We start from the raw sequence: 23,911 nt of genomic DNA on the forward strand, positions 1-23,911 counted from the left end.
CAAGTTCACTCACAGCCCGCCACGGATCCCCTCGTGCTCCGCGATCGTGCCCATGCTCACCATTCCCCGCTCTGGGCTGTGCCGCCATGGCTGCCACCACTGTCGCCAGAGACCGTGGCAGCTCTGGGGCCACGGGTTGAGACCTCGAAGTTGAGTAAGCCGCGATGTGGGTTCCTCCCACCACACCCTCCCCGACCCCAGCACCAGGCTTTCCTCAGACAGCCATTGCCACACGGCTTTGTTTTTGAAAAAAAGGAAATGGGGCATTGGGACTTGAGTACAGTGAGAAGTACGAAGAGAAGCTGTGAACAGAGACATCTCTGGAGGCCAAAAAAGGGAGGGTAATCTTGGACAGCCTCCAGAAAATCACCCCCTGAGCACTCAGGGCCCTCTCCTTATCTCAGTGGCCCACAGAGCTAGAGCCCACAATGGCTGCAGGAGTAGGCCCTTTCCTGCTCACCTCAGCTGTGCTCTTGTGGACCGGGGGTCCACATACCACAGCCCCAAGAGGCCCCATGAGCTGCCCTGAGTGGTGAAGTTGAGGTTTCCGTCCTCAGCCTTTTCCCTTCTAATCCATTCCCACCCACCGCAAACGTGGGGACGCTTTGGACCTCTGCCTACCAGACCTCTACCGTCCAGTACAGTAGCCACCAGCCACACGTGGCTCTTAAGCCCTTGAAATTGGCTAGTCTGAAGTGAAATGCACTGTAAGTATAAAACAAACGCCGGATTTTAGAGACTTAATATGAGGGGTGCCTGGGTGGCTCAGTCGGTTAAGCATCTGACTCTTGGTATCAGCTCAGATCTCGATCTCAGGGTCACGAGCACAAGCCCTGCACTGGGCTCCACACTGGGCATGCAGCCCACTTAAAAAACAAATAAATAAAAATAAATAAAGACTTAGGGACGTCTGGGTGGCTCAGTCTGCCTTTAGCTCAGGTCATGATCCCAGGAGAGCAGGGAGTGTGCTTTTCCCTCTCCCTCTCCCCTCTGCTCGGGCTCTCTCTCTTTCTCTCTCAAATAAATAAATAAAATCTTCGGGGAAAAAAAGACAATATGAAACAAAAAAATGTAAAAATGCTTTATTGATAATTTTTAATAGTGATTTCATGTTAAAATAATATTTTTGATATATTGGGTGAAATGTAACATGTCATTAAAAATACTTTCATCACTCTCTTTTTACTTTTTACATGTTATTGCTGGAAGTGCAGGTTACTGGTGTCAAAACTGGCAAATCAGTAAATGAAATAAAATTGTCCAAAACAAATTCATGTATATAGGGGCATTTCTTTTTTTTTAAGATTGTATTTATTTATTTGTCAGAGAGAGAGAGATTGAGAGAGAGAGAGCACAAGCAGGAGGAGCTGCAGGCAGAGGGAGAAGCGGGCTTCTTGCTGAGCAGGGAGCCCGATGCGGGACTGGATCCCAGGACCCTGGGATCATGACCTGAGCTGAAGGCAGACGCTTAATGGACGGAGTCACCCAGGTGTCCAATATATGGGTGTTTCTAAATGTATAATATAGGTGTATTACACATGGGTAACGTAGAATAAAGGTGGCATTTTGAATCAGGGGGGAGGAATGCGGCTATTACTAGAAAATTCTAAATTTCGTAGGTGGCTCAAATTTGTGGTCCACATTCCATTTCTATTGGATAGTATTGTGCTGGACTTTCAATTTCACTTTAATGTCCATCAACAGAGGATGGGTTTCACACACCACAGGGTATCCATCCAATGGGATGCCATGCAGCCATTATGAAGAATGAAGTAGATCTCTATGAGCAGAACTGGGAAAACTTCAGAGTGTTATTGTTAAGTGTAAGAAAAAAAAAAACCAAGAACAAGGAATGGCCGGCATGTACAGTATGATCTCATTTGTGCATATAGAAAGCATACAAGGGGTGCCTGGCTGGCTCAGTCAGCAGAGCATACGACTCTTGATCTCAGGATGGTGAGCCGCACGTGGAGCGCGGAGCCTACTTGAAATTTAAACTATAAATAAAAAAGAAAGCACACATATGTTTATATATGCACTGAAGAAGTCTGCGGACACACAAGTAACTGTTACCATAGATGGCTTCCCGGGGCGGGGGTTGGTGGGAGAAAAGGAGGGCTTTGAGAGGGAGAGGAAAGGACGCTAACTTGTACTTTTCACTCGAAATCCTCCAGTATTATTTGAGGTTTTAACAACAAATGTGATATTTTTTTACAAAATAAAACTTTACCTATATTTTATTTATTTATTTACTTAGTTATTCATTTATTTTAAAGATTTTATTTATTTGATGGGGAGAGAGAGAACAAGAGAGAGCACAAGCAGAGGGAGGGGAAGAGGGAGAAGCAGGCTCAAGCCCAACTCAGGGCTTGATCCCAGGACCCTGGGATTGTGACTCGAGCCGAAGGCAGATGCTTAATTGACCGAGCCACCCAGGCACCCCTATTTTATGTTTCTAAGGATTTAATTTTAAGTAACCTCTGCACCCGGAGATCGACTCGCAGGCTCCACCGACTAACCCAGTTGGGCACCCCCTTCCTTAGGTTTCTATTTTACATATTGGAATAGTTTATTCTAACAGTTTATATGATAGTATAAAACTATGAATGGTTTTCAAAAAAACCTCAGTTTCTCTTATTCTCTTCACAGTTTTATTTCTGCTCGCAAACACCCCTCTCGCCTTCCACTTCCTCACCCCCCCTTTCCTGCACTCTTCCATCTACACCTTCTCCTTCCTGTCATCTTCAGATCCCACAGAAATGTGTGACTGGAGAGCCATTCCGCTCCTGTCGGCTCCTGGCTCGGCTTTCAGCAGAGACGTTGGCGTCTCCCGCTACCCCTACCCCTGTCTTCACATAGGGGAGGAAGGTGCCATGATGCACGATGCTCCGGGACAGACATCATTATCCACCGTGGGGAGAGAAGCCCCAGTGGGACTGCGCACTGCCATTTCTCCCCAGCAACTTGGCTACCTTCCTGTTAAGGTAAGACAGCTGACAAAGAGAAAAATAAGAACTTAAGAAAACGTGCGTGTGGTTTTTTCTTTTCTTTTCTTTTTTTTTCTTTCCTAGTTCAGGAATGGGTGGAGGCAGGGTGAAAGCAGCAGGCTTCGGAGAGACGGCTAGATCTAGGTTTGGGAAACCCATTTAATTTGCCATCTGCAGTTAAAAATCACTAAGAGGGTGAAGTGTTTTGAGAAAGAGAACTATAGAGGTGGGAGAAAGGGGGGAAAGAAAGAGCTCCAGTTTCTGGGAAACAGAACAAAAGATTTGTTTGCTCCAAGGCAGATGGGAACCTCAGTCCTTAGAGTTTAATTGAGAGAGGAAAAAAAGACAGGAGGTCTCACCCGATTGTCAAGCAGATAATAGCTTCTGGAGGGTGGGCCTGCTAGGATGGAGAAATGAAAGCCCTGTTGATGTGGGTTGGGGACGAGTAGTGTGGGAAAAGAACAAATATTCTTTTACCCATCGTTCTCAATGCAAATGGAACAAACCGACGCAATTCAGAAGGGCCTGGAATGTCTATTAGAACTTATTTTTCATGGAGAGAAGCGCTTCCCTCCCCCTCCCGCCGCTCCAAATGTTAAGGATCTGGCAGTGCGGTAAACAGTCAAAGCACTGGACTGGGGGAATCAGGACATGGCTCTGGGCCCGAATTAGCGAAATATGACCCCACATACTTGGTGTGAAATTCCCCTGAAAACCCTAAAGCATGGTTAACTTGTGTTCTCAAATCCAGCCTTGTCTTTGACCCTTCCCGTCTTCCCATCGCCTTGCGGGCTCTCTTCTCTTCTAGCCTCTCAGAACCAGAAACACAGACCCCAAAGTTTGAAGTGAACACAACTTAAGGACCCTGGGCAGATCACCCAGATGGAAGCCTCGCAATCATTACCATTCAGTTGCCCTGCTTTACCGAAGGGGAGGAGAGGAGAAATGCAGCCTCCACGTGGTTTCCCTAGCAGCCTTGGGACTGTCTTTCTGTCTCCAGTGGCCCAAGCCCTAGGCACACAATTAGCTAAACTACTCGCCTTCTCCTTGCTGCCAAACGTCAGTCCATCATCAAGTTCCATTTCTTCTGCCTCCAAAAGAGATCCAGAATCTGACCGCTTTTCGCCAGCGCTGCCACCGCCCCAAGTCCAGGCTACTGGGGCCGGCAGAAGCCCCCCAGTGGGCCTCCAGCTCCGTCTCCCCAGCTCTCACTCTACAGGGCAGTCAGACTCAACTTTTACCAAGAGAAACTCGACCCTGTCTTTCGTGTGGGCCTTGGGTTGGGCTGTATCCCTTGGCCAGGCACCCTGATTTGTTGAATGGGGGAATGAATTGTAACAGCTAACATCTGTACAGGCTTGAAAGGTTAACACCTCATTTGATGTTCGGAAAAACCCTCTTTCATGGGTATTGTTCTCATTTTACAGAGGAGGAAATTGAGGCTCAGAGCATTGCCCAAGTTGACGGAGTTGATGCAAAGCATGTTGAAACTCGGGGCTCAAGGGGGTCCAAACCTAGGCTTTTCTTGCTTACACCCTCCCTGGAGGGCTATCGGGGTGTGGAGGGGCACAGAGTCCAGAGGCACTTAGAAATTCCTTGGCTGGTTTAAAGGGCCACTTTGCTCGGGTCTTTGGGACCCAGGGGCAGGCCCTGGGGGGATTCCCTGCCAACTAGTTCGGGCAGAGTGAATTCTAAATTAGCCTTTCCTGGATGACTTATAGAGCTCCTATAACCACAGTGACCTTATTTTCTGAATCTCAAAGCAGGATTCCCGGTCTGACAAACAGAACCAAATACTCAAAACTAGGACTTTTCTGGAAAATCCAGGGCACGGAGTTGCTGTTCTTGTAACATATGGCAGCTCCAAAATGGGTACTTCTGAGCTGATTCTCACCCAGCCACCTCAGTCTATGACATCTCAAGAAGATTCCTTAAAAAACAAAGCAAAACAAAACAAAACAAAAACCTGTTTTCTGGGCCTCCTGTTTCTATGCACCAAATTCTTTCCACCCACACTTTTTTTTAATTACTGCCCTACTCTCTCTTATGTTTTTGCTGTTAACCACTCTCTTCCTGGTCTGCCTCAAAGAGTCTCTAGATCTTGCTTGCTAATGGACACCACAAATGATTGAAAGAAATAATAAGCAAAAGTGCTTGGGGACCATGGCAACAGGGGCCATGGCAACAGGGTCAAGCACCGAGGAGAGCCCTTCCTACCCCTCCTAGTTTCTGTTTTAGGCCAAGTGCTGCTGATAAGGTCTGATGGTCCCATTGTGTCACTTCATTGGGGTAATGCTTCTGGCCAGAGGCAGAGCGGTTCCAGAAAGTGCTCTGCAATGCTGTTGCTTCTCACCGTACCTATGTTGCAATGGTGGGCTCATGGTAAAGGCTATTGCCAAATCAGAATTCGATCTGACCTTTGCCCTAAGCACTCATCACACTTGGTTCGAGTGTACCCAGAGAAGCCCCAGACAGCCAGGCAGGCACCAGCATCAGAGTGGCAAGAAAGAAAATTCAGTGGTCATCCTCTTGGGCCTGGAAGCAAAGAATCATAAATCCATTCCAAGGATTTATACTGGAGTCTGGGAAAGAAGGGGATTCTCAGTGAGTCGGGGTACAAGGTCTCTTCCCACAGAGGTTATAGGTCTTTCTGATGTACCTGTATGAGGCCTCTGGACAAAAGGGTGGGCTCCAAGAGGTGCTGGGCAGTGAACCTGTCTGAGCCTCAGTTTCCTCATCTGCAAAAAGGAGCAGCAGGAACCTCTGCCCTGCTTTTATTCTTCTTTTTTTAGTTGATGAACTATTTCAAGCACACAGAAAAGTATTAGGAACAAACACATTTCCCTATATTTGTCCCAGAACGTTTCTTTTCTTTTCTTTCCATTTTTTTTTTTTTGAGAGAGAGAGAAACAGAGCAAGCATGAGCAGGGGGGTGAGGGAGGGGCAGAGGGAGAGGGAGAATCTTGAGCCCTAAGTGGGGTGCAATCTCACAGCCCCAAGAGCATGACCTGAGCCAAAACCAAGAGTCAGATGCTTAACTGACTGAGCCACCCAGGCGCCCCCCAGAACTTTTATTTAAAGAAATAAAATATTACAGGTTCAGTGGAAGCCCACTGCGTACCTTAGTCATGTTTCCCTCCCCCACAGAGGTAGCTGTCCTCCTGAATCGGATATCTATGATGTACATGAATGCTTTCAAATGCACTCTGTATATTGTCATAAACAAAATACAATATACAGTACTGTTTTGCATATTCTTCAATTTCACATACATTCTATAGAACTATACATATCCTTCTGTGGTTTGCTTTCTTTTTTTAACGGTTTTATTTCTTTATTTTTGTGTGTGCACTGTGGAGGCCGAGAAAATTAAGGCCATCCCACCTCAAGTTTAGCTGATGTGGGAAACAGAGGCAGAAGAAAATCATTAAAATTCCTCACCTACTGACAAGCCCTTGAAACAGACAGAGTGGCTCTCCCCTGGGGACTTAACTGCCCTCATCTTGAGGTTTTACTAAGGATAATCCTAGCCTGACCGACCCCCTACCCCTACAGGTCCGACCAGAATCCTGTAAGTCTACTTTAACAATTCCTTTAGGAAACTTTATCTCTAAGCCTCCAAGATAGTGTCGAGAATCATTCCCAAGTAAATGGCCCACTGATATACATCTAAAGGGTCTCAAGAGAAGATTTTTATTATTGGTAATAAATAACCTCTCTCCCAACAATAGCTAGCCCCTCAAGGTCCTGGAGAACTTGCTTCAGAAAGTCCTTAGAGACTTATGCCATCCCTAATCCCCTTTGTCCTCACCCACCGCTGAGTCCACCCCTACTCTGCCTTTAAAAACTCTGACTGTAATCTGGTTTGGGGTCCAAGTCCCTACTCCGCTGTGTTGGGTATACTTGGGCCCAAGCTTAAGCTTGTCAAATAAACCCTCGTGCGATTGCATCGGTGCTTGGCTCTTTGGTGGTCTCTTGGATATGAAAACTTGGGCATAAAATGCACAAGAGAGAGAGCAAGAGGGTGGAGAGGGGCAGAGGGAGAACCAGACTTCCCACTGAGTGGGGAGCCCGATGAGGGACTCAATCCCAACGACCCTGGGATCGTGACCTGAGCCGAAGGCAGACGCTTAACCGACTGAGCCACCCAGCTGCCCTGTGGTTTGCTTTCTTTGCTCACCTTCAGGTCTGTGAGAAATACTCATGTAGATACAGGTAGCTCTGGGTCAGGCATTTTCCTTTCACTGTTTGGATGTACAATAACGTCCTTTATCTATTCTCCCATTGTTTCTCAACTTGACTGCTCTCATCAACAAGGCTGTCGTGAATACTCATGATCTATGTGCCACTGTTCACCTGCATGAGTTTCTCTAGGATACATACCTAGCAGAGCAATGGGCGAGGGAAAAGGTGACATGTAAAGTTTTAAGCCTTTTTTGAGGGCAATATTCTGGTATGTTTCCAAAGTAACTACTGGCACACTATTTGATCCAGTATCTGCGCTGTCATAAAGCTTTACTAGGGGAATAGTCATACATGTACACACAGATACATGAGACAAGAACACTCACTGCCACACTGTTGGTAATCAGGGGAAATGGGAGACCTCGTCTGTTTTGCTCACCTCTGTATCCCCAGGCCTGACTTCCTGCCTGTCGTGTAGTGGGTACTTATTTGTTGAATGAATTTTATTTTATTTGTAAAGATTTTATTTATTTATTTGAGAGAAAGAGCGGGAGAGAGCAAGAGCAGGGGGAAGGGGCAGAGGGAGAAGCAGGCTCTGCACTGAGCAAAGAGCCTGACTCGGGACTCAATCCCAGGATCCTGGGATCATGACCTGAGCCAAAAGCAGGTTAACTGACTGAGCCACCCAGGCGCCCCATAAGAATGAATTTTAAGAACTAAATCTCAACACCCATCAGTGGAGAGGTGAATCACCTGTGGGACACACTCTCTAGAGAATACCTTAGCCTCTGGAAGAAAGCAGTGTAAGGAGGCCCTTCCCCGGGACATGACTTGTAACTGCCTGTGTATTAGAGATACTTTTCCTACCACCACATGGGGTCCTGGCCAGAGCCCCATGTCTGTAGAGGAGGTGCCTTTCCCAGTAATCAATTCCAATCAAAATAGGGGAATAGGGGCGCCTGGGTGGCTCAGTGGGTTAAGCCGCTGCCTTCGGCTCAGGTCATGATCCCAGGTCCTGGGTTCGAGCCCCACATCGGGCTTTCTGCTCAGCAGGGAGCCTGCTTCCTCCTCTCTCTCTGCCTGCCTCTCTGCTTACTTGTGATTTCTCTCTGTCAAATAAATAAATAAAATCTTTAAAAAAAAAAAAAGAAAAAAAATAGGGGAATAGTCCAGGGAATAAAATAGAACTCAGGTGTGGCACTAACAGAGCGAGACCGAATTTGTGAGTATTTAAAAGGAATGTTCCCAAATTGATGAGATGGCTTGCCTTGTCTCGAAGCTAAAGGACGAGCAGAAAGAAAAGAAAGGAAAGGCTTTTTTTCCCCCTTTGGTAATGAACATCAATAAGAGGAAGTGTTGGAGGTGATAGGATTTGACATGAGAAATTCAAATGTATCTCTAGAAATGCGAGCGTAATTTCATTTACTGGGAGCTTAGTGGATAAAGCCAGAAAGTTTAACTTTTTAAAGTTTTTTTATTATTTATTTATTTATTTTAAAGCTTTTATTTACTTATTTGAGAGAGAGAAAGCACCAGTGGGGGGTGGGCAGAGGGAGAGGGAGAAGCAGACTCCCCGCTGAGCAGGGAGCCTGACTTGGGACTTGATCCCAGGTCCCTGGGATAATGACCTGAGCTGAAGGCAGACGCTTAACTACTGAGCCACCCAGGTGCCCTGCCCTGCATTCTTCTCCATATACTACACTACCCCTCTATATTTGGAGACAAGTATATCAGAAACCCGGGTAATTAACTTGCCAGATTTGGCCTTTAGCCTAATGGATCAGAAAGGACTCCTACAGTGCTCTGTGTGCCTGCCTCACCTACAGCCCCCCTGTGAACAAAGTGGACAGGAGTGATTCCTTGATTCTGGATTCCTATCCACTCATTCAATACATATTATGTTGAGTGTCTACACTGTGCCCGGCACTGCGCATTTGGTCATGACTGAATGGACTAGGGAGCCCTTGCCTGAGTCAGTGGTAGCCATCTTCAGCTGGGACCGAGAGTGCCCAGTGGTCTTTGAATGTTCTGCAATGAGGACCCAGACTGATAGGGATGTTCCAGACCTCGGAGTGACCAACTGAGCCCATGAGAGTCCTTTCCTGGGGGAGACAATGTGATGCATTATGTATGGAGGAGCCCATGCGGTGGGCTGGCCCAGAAACCAGGAGATGCCCAGGGAGATAGCAAAAAGCAGAGGCCATGGGGAGCGTGCAACGCAAGACCACAGGAAGTGGCAGGAGAGGCAGTGGCAGAGAGATGAGTGGTCAAAGTGGCAGCACTGTGCTTGGCTCGTCCAGTGCTCCTGAGGCATCAGTCGTGAAGGATAATGGCTGCAAGATGGCTTCCTCTCCTTCACTTACCGGTGACTCCTGATACTCATGCCCTGCCACCCAAGGACACTGAAGCACATCCTTCTTCTTGCAACCTGGAAGAGGCCAACTGATCTACAGACTCTGGGAACCCAGACCCTGAAAGGACTGTGCATCAGAAGGCCTGACCTTGAGCTTCTGAGCCTGGGTCTTGAGGTCCGCATCCCCATCCTTTTGGTGTGTGCATGTGAACATGAGGACAGTCGTGAAAATGCATTTTGCTGGAGGCCGGGCCTCCAGAAGAATGCCATCCAGGCTTCCCAGTCCTGGCTGGGGATGCACACAAGGTGATCCAGAAGAGGTTCTGGGTGAAGCTGAAAGAGGGTGTCAGGAAACAAAAGAACCTCTTTGGCAGTCAAGGACCTGTGCTATGTGGGGATGCAGATCATGAGTCCTTCCCAGGTACCCCCAGCAAGTTCCTGGGGACACAATGTTTGTGAAGTTACGTCTACCATTGGGCTGTTCGGATAGTCTCAACATACTCATGGAGGACAACCATGCAATCGCTGCCTTCCCTGACCACACTCCTGCACAACCAGCTCAGGTTTTCCCCCTCTTCCCAGTGTGGATGAAAGATTTTATTATGTGCCATGAAAGGGAGAGAAGGTACGGAGCAGCAGGAACTTTCATTCATGGCCATTAGGAGGATCAACAAGAACAACTTCTTTGGAGGCCGATTTGGCGTTACCTGTCAAAAATCTAAATGCACATTCCTGGGGCGCCTGGGTGGCTCGGTGGGTTGGGCCTCTGCCTTTAGCTCAGGTCATGGTCTCAGGGTCCTGGGATTGAGCCCCGCATTGGGCTCTCTGCTCAGCAGGGAGCCTCCCCCCACCCCACCTGCCCCTCTGCCTATTTGTGATCTCTCTCTCTGTCAGATAAATAAATAAAATCTTTAAAACAATAAATAAACGCACATTCCTTTTTACCCAACAATGCCACTTTTAGGAATTTACACTGGAGATGCAGTGCACAGGAAGATACATGAACAAAGACATACATGGCAGTAGCACACAAAATGGCTGTGTACTGGCAATAAGCCCTTTCGACAGAAGATAGGTTCGATATATTGCAGCGTGGCCATTAAGAAGAATCATGTAAAAATAAAAGAAGACTCATGTAGCCACGATATGTGCTTATATGGAATGTTCTCTCTTTCTCTGCTCTCTCCCTCCCTCTCTCCACACACACATACACACATATGCGTGCACGCATACTCTCTCCCACACGTATATGCATAGACAATTTCCAAAAGGACACACAGGAAACTGGTAACCATAGACGCTTCTTGAGAGAGAGGCTATAGAGGTTGGGTGGAGAGTTAGGGATAGGCAGGAGAATTACTTTTCTCACTAAGTACTCTACTAGTGTTTAGTTTCCCTTGCTATGTGCATATGTTACTTTGAAGACATAAAGGTAGAAAGAAAAAGCACAATTAATTGCAGAAGTCTTCATCCATAGGGGACTGGTTAAATAAATGGTGGCATAATCTTACTAAGGAATGCTATACAGCCTTCCGAAAGAAAAGATATCCGGTCATAGAAAGATGTCCATTGATATATTAAATTTATAAAACATCAAAGCTCTGTGTGAAAGGTACAGTAGAAACCCATTTGTATAAAAAGGATACATATATACACAGACACAGACACACACATACACACAAGTAGGTATATTAATAAGAAAAGATCTGGAATGAGTCACAATATGTTGATAACAGGTATAGTCCTTGTAAGAGACTGGAATTGGCCAGCAGAGGGGAGGGGTGAGTTAAAGGTGGACTTTTGGGGCACCTGGGTGGCTCAGTGGGTTAAAGCCTCTGCCTTCGGCTCAGGTCATGATCCCAGGGTCCTGGGATTGAGCCCCGAGTCGGGCTCTCTGCTCAGCAGGGAGCCTGCTTCCCTTCCTCTCTCTCTCTGCCTGCCTCTCTGCCTACTTCTGTCTACTTGTGATTTCTCTGTCAAATAAATAAATAAGTAAATAAACCTACATTGTGTAATGTGCAACTACACTATTTAAAAAAAAAAAAAGGTGGACTTTCATTTTTCACTCTAAATACTTGTTGGTTTACTTTTGATTTTTTTTGTCTAACGAGCCTGAATTTTATTTCACAAGAAAACCCATAAATTGTACATAGATGATGAGGAGGACAAGAAGTCTGATCTTAGAGGAATCTTCATTCTTCTTTTTTCAAGATTTTTAAAAGTTCACTTGAGAGTGAAAGAGAGAGAGAGAGAGAGCAGGAGCAGGGGGAGAGTGAGAATCAGACTCCCCACTGAGCAAGGAGCCCAATGCAGGACTCGATCCCAGGACCCTGGGATCAGGACTTGAACCAAAGTCAGATGTTTAACTGACTGAGCCACCGAGGCACCCAGGAATCTGCATTCTACAGCGTGGTTTCCTCACATGCCCTTTCATTCCAGAGCTACCCAGTGACTTCTCTCAGCTGGAAGGCCCAACACCTGAGCCTGGCACTGGTGGCCTCCACAAGGTGGGCACACCTTGCATTTCTCCCACTGCCCCTTCCCAGTTCTCTTTGTGTGGCCCAATTAGCCTCCTCACCAGCTCCAAGCAGGTTTCCATCTTTCTTCCCTTACTCAGTTTGCTTCCTTCATCCTCCATACCTGGATAGGCCACTCCTCCCCACTCCCAGCTCTACTGAACTTCCACTCATGCCTCACAACCCATCTCAAGCAAGCTTTTTGGAATCCTTCCGCCCATTAGTGAATGAGTGCTACAGGGACTAATTTGGAGCTTGGGAAACTGCCCTGTGACCTTTATTTGGCCATCCTGTGCTGCGAACTAATTTTCATGGAGTCATTTGACTAAACTATGGGTATCGTTTTCTTGTGTACAACTCACTTACATGACTAGTGCTTCACTGGAGCCTCCGGTCTGTCTTAGGAGGTAGGCAAGGCAGGTGCTATCATTATTGTCATCATTTCATTCGTGAGGAAACTGACGGCTAGGGAGGCTTCTTATTCAATGTCACACACGTGGAGGGTGGCCAAGAGGGAGCTAGGTTGGCCTGTCTCAACACAAACACCTGCTTTTGTTCCCCCAGCCAGAATATCAGTCCCTGGAGGACTGGGAGTACATCTTCAATGTTTCTGTGCACATCGAAGGGACATAAAGGAAAGCCATCTGTGTTCTGATGAGAAGCTTACCAAAGAAGATGGGACATTGAGTCAACCAAAGGGTACATGGTGGGGACATGCCAAGGGCTTAGATCAGTGTTGTGTGCTGGAGGGATGCCAAAGCCATGGTACCTGTCCTTGAGGAACTTACAATCTTCAAGTGAGGCCAAACATACCAAACAATTACAACGCAATAAAGCAGTAAATAAATGTGATTTCAGATAGTACACAAATAAGCTTTTTCTTTAATAAGCACATCAAACCTGCAGCTTTGGGCAAGTAGATTTTTTTAAAAAGATGTTATTTATTTATTTGAGAGAGAGAGAGATTGAGTACAAACAGGGGGAGCTGCAGGCAGAAGGGGGAGAAGCAGGCTCCCCACTGAGCAAGGAGCTTGATGTGAGACTTGATCCCAGGACCCTGGGATTGTGACCTGAGCCAAAGGCAGACACTCAACAGACTGAGCCACCAAGGCGCCCCCAAGTTTTTTTGAAAGAGTACATTATTTTTAATTTTCATAGATTTATTTATTTGTTTCTTTATCAATTTGTTTATTTATTTGAGGGGGGAGGAGCAGAGGGAGAGGGACAAGCAGACTCGGCACTGAGCGCAGAGATCAAGCCTGAGGAGAGGCTTGATCCCACGATCCTGAGATCATGACCTGGTCTGAAATCAAGAGTTGGACGCTCAACTGACTGAACCACCCAGGTGCCCCAAGAGTAGATAGTGAAAAGAAAAGAAAAAGAGAAGAGAAGAGAATAGAGAGCAGATAGCAAACAAAATTTATGACAGTGGCATATGGATGAATACAATTTGGGAAAACGCCGTAGACCCATTAGGATAAGAGATGGGGGCACCTGGGTGGCTCAGTCGTTAAGCATCTGCCTTTGGCTCAGGTCATGATCCCGGGGTCCTGAGATAAAGCCCCGCGTCGGGCTCCCAGCGGGGAACCTGCTTCTCTTCTCTTCCTCTCCCTCTCCAACTCCCCCTGCTTGTGTTCCCTCTCTCTCTGTCAAAAATAAATAAGATCTTTAAAAAAAAAAAAGGATAAGAATGGGCCAGGGATGAAAAGGTAGAGTATCTGTCTGAGCAAAGGTCTGAGACAGAGCAAAGAGTTGGGCAGACCACCCTGGTTGGGGCTGAGTGCAATGGGATTTGAAAGCTCCTTTCCAAATCTCTATCCCGCTAGATTCCAGAGGCCTCCATGAGCCAGTGTGCAAAGTGCGGGCTAGACCAGAAGTCATTTCAATTCTGTGTGGTAGGAACACAATGAAAGTTGTGCTTTGAAAGATGGGTCTGGTGGTAATATGCCATTATGGACTGACTGGGGACTGATGTGTGGACTGGTACTACCCTTGCTGGCTGCCACACAGAAGATGCCACCAAGACAGTAATGCCATCGGGCTTCAAATTTCAAGTGAAGTTAAGGTTCTTTCATGGAGGTGCACATGGGAGCATGGTTTGTCATGTATTACCTAAGGTGTTAAAATATGATAGAAAACTTGAGAACAAGGCAGTCAAGGGGGCTGAGCACTCTTTCAAGAACGTATGAACTTCTTGTCCATGAAGCTGCTTGACTATTCACTATTGACTACGGTCCACTCTGTAAAGTAAAAAGTCACCTTGGAGAAGGCTGGCAAGTTGTGAAGGATTTTTTTCTGGTAGAAAGGAAAGTTATTTCTGTCCCGTAGGAAAGACAACACCAAAGTTCACAGGTTTATTATCTTAGAGACACACCAAGTCTTGTATCCAACTTTTTGATCTTATTCCAGCATTCTTCTAAAGTATCTCACATCTTTTTGTCTCTCATGTCTTTTTTTTTAACTATTTTTTTTATTGTGGTAAGCTAGGTATAACATAAAATAAGCCATTTTAATCATTAGACACATATTCAGTGGCATTAACTATATTCACACTGTCTAACGACCCTTACCGCTGTCCATTTCCAAAACTTGTCATCACCCCAAACGGAAATACGAAGCACTAATTTTCCATTCCTCTCTCTTCCTAGTCCTTGGTAACTTCCGGTCTACTCTCTGTTCCTATGAATTTGCCTGTTCTAGACGTTTTGCATAAGTGGAATCATACATTTCTTCTTCTGTGTCTGGCTTCTTTCACTTAGCAGCATGTCCTCAAGGCTCAACCATATTGTGACATGGATTATAACTTCACTCCCTTTTATGGTCAAATACTATTCTATTATCAGGATATGCCATGTTTTGTTTATTCATTCATCCAGAAGGATGTTTGGGTTGTTTCAGCTTTTGGACTATGGTGAATAATGCTGCTGCGAACATTCAGATCCAAGCATCTGTTCAAGGCTTGTTTTCAATTCTTTGGGTCTATACCTAGAAGGGAATTGCTGGGTCATATGATAATTCTATGTTTAACTTCTTTTTTTTTTAAAGATTTTATTTATCTGAGAGAGAGAGAGCATGAGCAGGGAGGAGAGACAAAAGGAGAGGGAGAAGCAGACACCCCGCTGAGCAGACAGCCTGACGTGGGGCTCGATCCCAGGACCCCAGGATCATGACCCAAGCTGAAGGCAAATGCTTAACTGCCTGAGCTACTCAGGTGCCCTAATTTTTACATATTTATTTATTTATTTATTTGAAAGGGAGAGAGAAAGAATGAGAAGGGTGAGAGATGGAGGGAGAGGGAAAAGAAGACTCCCTCTGAGCAAGGAGCCCAATGTGGGGCTCAATCCCAGCACCCTGGGATCATGACCTGAGCAAAGGCAGATGCTTAATGACTGAGCCACCCAGGCGCCCCTCTGTGTTTAATTTCTTGAGGAACTGTCAGAGTCTCATTATCTTTTCTAAAAATCAGCATTATCACAATGCTGGTTCCTTCATTACTGAGTTAAATCAGTCTTTGATAATGTGATCATTATATAGTTCAATGAGGGCCATGTTTTTAACTCTTTGAAAATTATACACTCATAAGGGTGATTTATTTATCTTGCTAATCTTTAAAGCATAAAGTTGACCCCTGAACCCCACTTTGGCTGCCATCACTTATTGTAAGCTCTCTATGAAGAAGTCAAGGAAATGGGTAGAAATGAGGGCTCCCTTGTTTAATCCATGAGAGCAGCACGGTATTTTGGTAGTTGTAAAGAGAGAGGAAATTTTAATTATAGTCCTGTGATAGTGATGACAAATGAAGGCACACTGGGCACGGACATCTTTATTCTCTCTGGGAACATATGGAGACTTCTGTCCTCTGTAACATAGAGCCATTGTTGGGTTTCTGCAGTGTGATAGCTTCTGCTGGGGAAACTCTAGAGAAAAGCCTTGCTTTAGGAGAACTCTGGAGCCAGACGGACCACAGTGGAACTCACTGGGAGAGATGCTAGAATTCTTTTAGTATAGGCTCAAATGGGGCCACCCATGACAGTTAATAGGAAATCTTTTAGGTGGGGAAAGAAGAGAAGAAAGAGACTGGGCCTAGAGTTTGAGGAGGAGGGTGGACACAAAGGTGGGAAGAGGGTGCGGCCTCAGGGTGGAGAGGAAAAAAGGAGCAGCTGCCCTTCTCAAGACCCAGCTCCTCAAGGGTAATTTTTAGTTGCCTCTAGATGCCCCGTCATTCAGCCTACACAATCCCTCCCGCCAAACAAACAAGTCAAAACCTCTCCTAGAGTATTAATCACACATAAAATCAGAGATATTCTTGGTTTCATATTTTAATGTTTCAAATCAAGAAAGTTTGCCTTTTGAGTGAGGCTGAAATTAAAAACAAACAAACAAACAAACAAAACCACCCCCCCCCCTTCACAGCTCAAAAGGAACTAACTGGGTCTTTATCATAATTTTCTCACGTTTGAGATAAGTTATGGAAGAACAGATGAGTGTAATGGCAGAATTTCACAGGTGGTTAAGAATGTGTAGGGGAAAAAAAAAATCCAGAATAAAAAAGAATGTCACTGTTTTAAATACGATCAGAATATATCTATTTCTGAAAGCATAGCAGGCAGGTTAAGAAAATAAAGGTAAAAGCCTACTTTTTTCTGACATCTTAATGTTGCTCCCTCATAGGGCTATGACAGGTGAAATACATGTACTAAGCACTTTGCCAGTGCAAAGGACTGCACGTGGCTTTGAGAGGGCTGCTTGGTGTAGGGGAGAGAGGGAATGGGCTGTGAAGCTTGACTGTTCAGGGGCCGGCCCAGCTCGGGGGAATCTAATCAGCAATAACATCTAAGGTAAATCGCTGGATCTCAGTTGTCATATGTGTAGAGTGAGGACAATAAATCATGCCCTAGAGGGTTGTTGGAAGGGTCCTATGATAGGGCCTCCAAGAGAAGCAAGACAAAGTGCTGGGGATGCGTGGTCTGTAGTCGACATTACAGCACTTACCACAATGTTCTGGAAGAGTCTCTTTACGTATCTGTTATCCCGGTTATACCAGAAGTTCCCTGTGACTTGTTTGTCTCTGGCTCTCTGCCTCTAAGCACAGTGCTTAAAACATCATACTTAGCCATTTATTCCTTTTTTTTAAAAAATTATTTACTTATTTGAGAGAGAGAGGGAAAGAAAGAGTACAAGTGGGAAGGTCAGAGGGAGAGGGAGAGAGAGAGTCCTGAAGCGGACTCTGTACTGAGCCAGGGGAGCCCGACACAGGGCTTGATCTCATGACCTGAGCTGAAAGCTTCACCGTCTGCACCACCCAGGCGCCCCTCAGCCATTTATTCTTGTTAATAAATGTTTAGCAGGCTCTTCCAGTCACCAACTCTTAGGCCACCACTCTGCCCTCCAAACCACTGATCTCTTCGCCCCACCTTGCCAACACTGAACCTCAGAGTAGGGGCACTGACAAGGCTCCTGCGGTAGACACAATGATGCCCTCCAGGTCCCCTCAGGACCAAGGCTTCTGCTGACAGTCCTCTTTGGGCCCTGCCCAGCTGTCGCCTCAGAGGAGTGCTGCCTTGCCCAGGCCGGGGTCCTTCCCGGAGGTGGCCTGCATCCAATGCCCGGTCTCCTCGCCTTGACTCAGAACAACTCTGAAGGACCAGTCCAGTTCCAGAGCTTCTCGTGGGTTCAGCTGAGGCTGTCATCAGACAGTGTCACAGCCCGACTTTCCCTTCAGCCAGTACTGCCTCCTTCGTTAGATACTAGGTGGGTGGTTTGCCTTTTTTTTTTAAGGATTTTATTTATTTATTATTTATTTATTTGATAGAAAGAAAGAGAGAGAGAAAGAGAGAGAGAGAGGGGATGAGTGGGGGGAGGGGCAGAGGGAGAAGGAGAAGCAGACCTTCCGTTGAGCAGGGAGCCTGACAAGGGGCTCAATCCCAGGACCCCAGGATCTTGACCTGACCAAAAGCAGACCCTTAACTGACTGAGCTACCCAGGTGGCCCCTAAATCCTAGGGTGTTAATACCAAAGGCACCCCAATACAGTGGACCTGCAGCAGTCCCCCAGCAGCAGTCCCCAGACAGGCCTTCTAGCCTGTGTAGGCTCTGGTTTCGCATCTGGAAAGCCTCAATTCCAGTGATCCAGGAGCTGTGACTGTCCCCAGGGCCTAATCACTGTGCACAGGCCTCACTTTGAGTCAGATCTGTATTCCCTCTTCCACCCCACTCTCCCCACCCTGCCTAAGTTTTTCTTATAAAATGCATTTGGAATCAGTAGGGTAGAAGAGATCGACCTATAATCAAATAATTATAGCCATGGAGAGACACTCTAATAGAGGAAGAAACGAACCTAGTGCTTGGCTTAAAGGACAGCTTCCTAGAGGAGGTACCATTTACAGAGTCTTGAAGAATGAGTTTGTGTTTGATGGGCGGTCAAGGGATGTGGGAGAGAGACTGCAAAGGGCACAGGGCGCTCAAAAGCCGGCAGGCCTGTGGGGAGGGTCAGGGAGTAAGGGACAACGACGTCCTGGACACTAGTAGGGGCAGACGTGCAGGGCCTTCGAGGCCAGGCTGAGGAACTTGGTGCTGATTGACTGGCACGTTCCAGTGGTGTCCAAGCTTCCGCCATGCTGGTACCACTTGGACGAGCTCTGCCCTGTCTGGGCACCACCAGTTCTGTTCACGATTCATTTCACCTTTTTCTCGACAGCAACGTCTTTTGCCTAAGAAAATTTCTACGAAAGGAAATGGTCTCTGGCAGCCAAACACCAACACAGGAGTTTCACTTGCCCAAAGAGAAAGTCACTGTAAAAGTAAATATAGTGGAAACCAACTGGAGTAATTAATTCCTATGTAGATATCACTGCCTGTCAGTGGTTTTGAGCCTGAGGCCTGCTCTAGCTCGGTTCCTAAAGAAGATTAGCATACAGTTATAAAGATGGAAGAATAGCACCACGCTGAGACCTTCTCTTTGATGTAATCAGAAAGCTAGAAAGAGAAGGGCCGTGAATAATTTTCTCCCCTTGTAATTCAGTGTTCCTTTAAAGCTGTACTGTGTACCAGTAAGATCACCTTGGAGTTCCCTTCCCTACAATTCTGCTGACTAGGAAAGCGGTTGGCAACAATAAAGTGCCCTAACAAATTGGGACTGTCATTACCACTCTATTACCACTCCTGGCTCTGGGGCTGTCCCTTAGAGGAGCTGACCTTTTTGTCGGCCCCCAGTGAAGGCTTCCTCCTTCCCCACATTGTAGGAGAGCTGAGCTGCAAGGGTGGGGCTGCGGCAGCAGCAGGACCCTGGGTGTCCAGGGACAGAGGGAGCGAAAAGAATGCTATGGCTCCTTGTTTAGGTGACTGGCCCCAGAGTTGTGGTCCGCAGAGCAGACTAGGGAAGAGGTGGGAGTAATCCCCGAGGGCCATTAGAACACCTCGTCTACTGGGCTGGGCTCCACAGCTCAGGTCAGAGCGGAGAGTTCTGTCGTGTCAAGCATGTGTGACTTTGGGCAAGCCGCCGAACTGCTCCAGGCGCCAGTGTCCTCCATGGAGTACGATGCGGGTAATGAGAGCACCTGCCTCTCTAGGTTTGTGGCAGGGTCACATGAGGCAAGACGCGCAAGGCTTTGTGTATAGGGCCTGGCACATTACTTAGCAGGGCTTTCCTCTCCCCCTCTACGGTCACAACTAAAACCCCTGACAGTAACATCTTCTGTCTCTCCTGGCTCTCTCCCCCAGGCCTGGCCCAACACCTCCAGGCCCTTCCTCCATCCTATTCTTGTGCTCACCTGCCGTCCCACTTCTCCAGCTATGGGGTTCCTAAGGAGACTTTCAAGTATTTGCAGATAAGGAGGTGAGGGGGCACACTCCAGGGGGTAGGACAGGAGCTCCTTCACCTGGAGAGAGAAAGAGAGAGAGGAGGGGCGGGTTGTTCTGAGGTGGCCTGCGGCCAGCAGCCCGCATTACCCAATTGTAGGCAGAGGCCCGTTCTGGCCTGAGAGAACAAAGAAAAGATTCTGGTCTCCTGTGGCATTAGAAGGCAGCGTCTGAAGCAAGTCCCTCCATTAAAAGCTACAAGACAGAAGGTTAAATATAGCCCTTTCCGGTTGTCTGGGACAGAGATTTATGAAATGTCAGAGCTGCGTTAGTGAGAAACGATGTTATCTCTGCTCTGTTTTTAGAGTAGCAAGGAAGCAAAAGAGAAGAGAGAGAAATATGCACTTTCACCCAGTGGATAGTGGGCTACCATGGGAGAACATGAAGTGGCAGGGTCCGTTTTATAAGTTGCACTCTGGCCACAGAGGGGGTGGACAATGGCTGGAGGAGGGGCGGGAGGGGGGGGAAGCAGGGACCCCATCAGGAGGGAGAGAGATGGGATGCCAGGGAGGTAGCTGTGAGGTGGGGAGGAGGGAGAACACTGCAGGTGGGTCAGGCCTGCATCCCGCGGCCATTGGTGGTTGGTGGGGGGCTCTTTCCTCTCTCATCCTCCACAGAAGAGAAAGCAGCTCTCGCTTGCCCTTGTCTTCCCTACGGCCTGCCTGGTGACTGCAGGAAATGCAGCCTGTCCAAAGACCCTAGACCCCTCACATCCTTTCCAAGACAGCGCATGGAGAGGCTGCTAGAAAGTCTCTCCTTATCCCAAGCCTACTTCTGCAGCTGTGACCGGAGCCCCCAGGCCCATGGCCAAGGCAGGCAACTACAGCGTCACCTCCCATAACTGGCTTATCCTCTTCACCCAAGCCAGAGAGGGGGAGGCTGGGGTGCCTTGGGACTCTGACTCTGGTCTGCCCTACTGCCGGGAGATCGGGCTGGTACTGGGATTAGGAAGCACTGGTAACCTGGGGTGAATGGATGACTAGGGCTAGGCATCCCTTTCCAGCCCCTCCCTGCCCCCTATGCTTTGGTACTGCGCGCGTACACACACGCGCGCGTGCGCACACACACGCCACACACACACACACACTCACATTTCAGCAGGAGTCCAGGAGGTGGGTCAAGCCCCAAGACTGACCAGACGGCATTCCACACACACACCCCGCCCCCCGCCAAATGAGCAGAAGTACAGGAAGTCGATTTGTAGAAATAAGTGATACAGGATTTCTCACATACACCCTAAAGAGTCCTCGGGTCGCTCTTATATCCCTTTAGAATCCCAGATGGTCAGGGTTGGGATGTGATCACATCCACCCTCTCCTCCCAGGGCACCCACATTTGAAACTCCTTTTACACCACCTCGGCCAGGTGGTCGCGCAGCCCCTCTGGCATACCTCTAGTCCTAAGGGAACCCACTTTACCCCAAGATGGCGCAGGGCTGCCTCAGGATAGCTCCCAGTGCAGGAAGCCCTCCTCCTCCACAGGCCCCCATTCCTTCCCTTTTCCCCTCTGCCGAGCATGCGACCCTCCGCCCCACGAGCTCACTCCCCGGCTCCAGAAGAGGGGTGACAGGACTCGGCTCTCTCCATCCTAGCAGTGTGGATGACCAAGACGCGCATCCAGCAAATCGTCATGCGAGGGAGAAGTGTGTGTGGGCCCGCACTGCGAGCAGGGGGCCGAGGAGCTCCACGCTGTTCCAAGCCCGGTCCCCAGCTCCTCAGGTGGTACCCAGGGACTCTTCCCGAACCCTGTTTCCTGCACCACCGGCTGGGTCAGTTTGGCCCCAACGGTCACATGCTCTGCTGCCTGTGAAGTGGTCCCTGGGCTGCACAGCCCGGGGAGAGCAATGGCTGGATTCGACAAGTGAGGTTCTCTCTCTACTTTCCCGCTTCCTTCTGCCCCACCATCTACCCACAGCCACACTGGGTCCAGTAGATCCCGTCACGGCAGACCAGTGATGGGTGCTGTCTGCGAACTGGGGTCTTTGTCTTTTCTCTAGGAAAGGTTCTCAGCCAGACGCCGGGTCGGAGCCCCACAGAGGCTGACCTCCCGTTCGCCCAGCCGCTGTCCTGCAACGAGGGGAAGTGAGGCAGGAACTGGCTGTCTGAGTCAGCGCCCGTGTCTATTGTCACTGTGTGGGCCCCTTCCTTCCCAGAGGAGAGACGTGCACAGAGATAGGCCTTGTTTTTTGCAAGTTTCTCTTGCACACACACACTTTCTCTCTTGGCCCGGAGTGAGCCTTGCACCACAGCTGAATGCCATTCAGTTCGGTTTCCCCAGCCCGTAGTGAGTGTCTCCCTCTGGCCGAGGATCATGCCCACGCACAGAGAGTTCATCTCCCAGCATCCTCACTAGAGGCACAGGAGCTAATCATGGAGCATCCCAAGAACAGGGGAGAAAGCCAAAGCTCAGAGAGGGAAAGAGGCTCTTCCGATGTCCAACAGCAGAGAATCATGAGATTCGTGTCCAGCCTTACTCTCCATGGCATCAGGTGGAGAATCCCGCTGGCCTTCTTCACCGCTTCCCCCACCTCCACCCTTCCAGCCTATGCAGATTCTAGCAAAGCCTAGCTCCCAGGGCACAAGGCATGAGAATCGTTGGCTTTAAAATATTTAAAACCTGTCTTGTTCAGGGGCAACCTGGGTGGCTTAGTCAGTTGAGGGTCCAACTCTCGAATTTTCGGTCGGGTCATGATCTCAGGGTTGTGAAAGCCCACTTGGGGCTCTGTGTCTCCCTTCTCCCTTTGCCCTTCGCGGCCGCTATGTTCACATCTTTCTCTTTCCTCAAAAAACAAAACAGAAAAGCCCCCAAAACCTTAAAATATATCTGCTCAAAGTTGTTTTCTGTGTGTTTAGACGGACCAGGACCCCGGGAAATAAGTCACCTGTGCCGGAAGCTCATTACAAAGGGACTCCATGACCAACTGGCAAAACGAACAGAGGCAGACAAACCACACCTTGTTCCCAGTAACCAGCTGTCTCTAATCGGAAGGGAGCCATCCTGGGTTTTTTGCTCAGAGGTGAAAAGAGACCTAGCCGAAGCTCGGATCTCCTTCTTATTTTCGTCAGAGATGCAAAAAGATGGGAGAAGCAGCTCGAGGGAAGGAGGTCAGGGCTTCTCCTTGGAGGAACCACCTTGTTGCCCCCAGGGCGCTGAGCACCTCTGCTACTAAGACTCTCAGCTCCTCAAGGCGGGCAGTGCCTGAGACCCTCCTCAGAACATATTTGTATGGCTTGTTACAAAAAGCCATCTAAAATGATGGGTGAGACTCCCAGACAAGGAGAATGCATTGTGTTTCCGGAGGTCAGGAGATGGGTTAGTTTCTAGAAGCCGGGACAGTTGATGTCCATCGTCTGCATTCAAGGATTTCAGTAGGCTGAGGCCCAAGCGGGAAGGTTCACTGTGTCACACCAAAAGGGTAACCTTAGCAAGGCTGGCTTCACTGGACAGCCAACCCACAGCAGGTTAAGGAGGAAATGGGAGGGGAGTGCAGACACCTCTCAGGAAGTCTGGTTGTAGTTAGAGAGGAAGGAGATAGGGCCACAACTGGAGGGCGTGGCCGAGCAGGGAGGTAGCTGTGTGTCAGGATGGGAGAGAGATGCTGGCGTGTTTCTAAGTTGGGGAGCTTCCCCCAACTCCTGTTCACCCTGCCCTCTGCATTCACCACAGCTGGACTTTATCTCAGGCCACACGAGCCAGACTTTCTCAGGCGTGGAGTCCGGGCACTGATAGTATTTGCAAGTCTCTCCAGGTTGAGAACCATAGCCGCTAATTTGTCATAGACACTGATGTGCAGTCTTAGCCCGCTAGTGGTGGAGGGCAAAGGGGGCCTGACTGTCTTAGCTCCCTCATGTGGGCAGTTCGCACAAGCGGCTAGGAAGACAGACTTGGAAGCTCCACTCGCTGGGCTCCAGTCTCAGTCTCACTGCGTGCCTTGGGCAATACACCAACCGCCTCAGAGCTCAATTACGAATCAGTATATTTGTTATGTATCTGTGGTTCTAACCTGTATAACCC

The sequence above is a fragment of the Lutra lutra genome, chromosome X (genome assembly GCF_902655055.1).
Source record: "Lutra lutra chromosome X, mLutLut1.2, whole genome shotgun sequence".
Taxonomy (NCBI): Eukaryota; Metazoa; Chordata; class Mammalia; order Carnivora; family Mustelidae; genus Lutra; species Lutra lutra.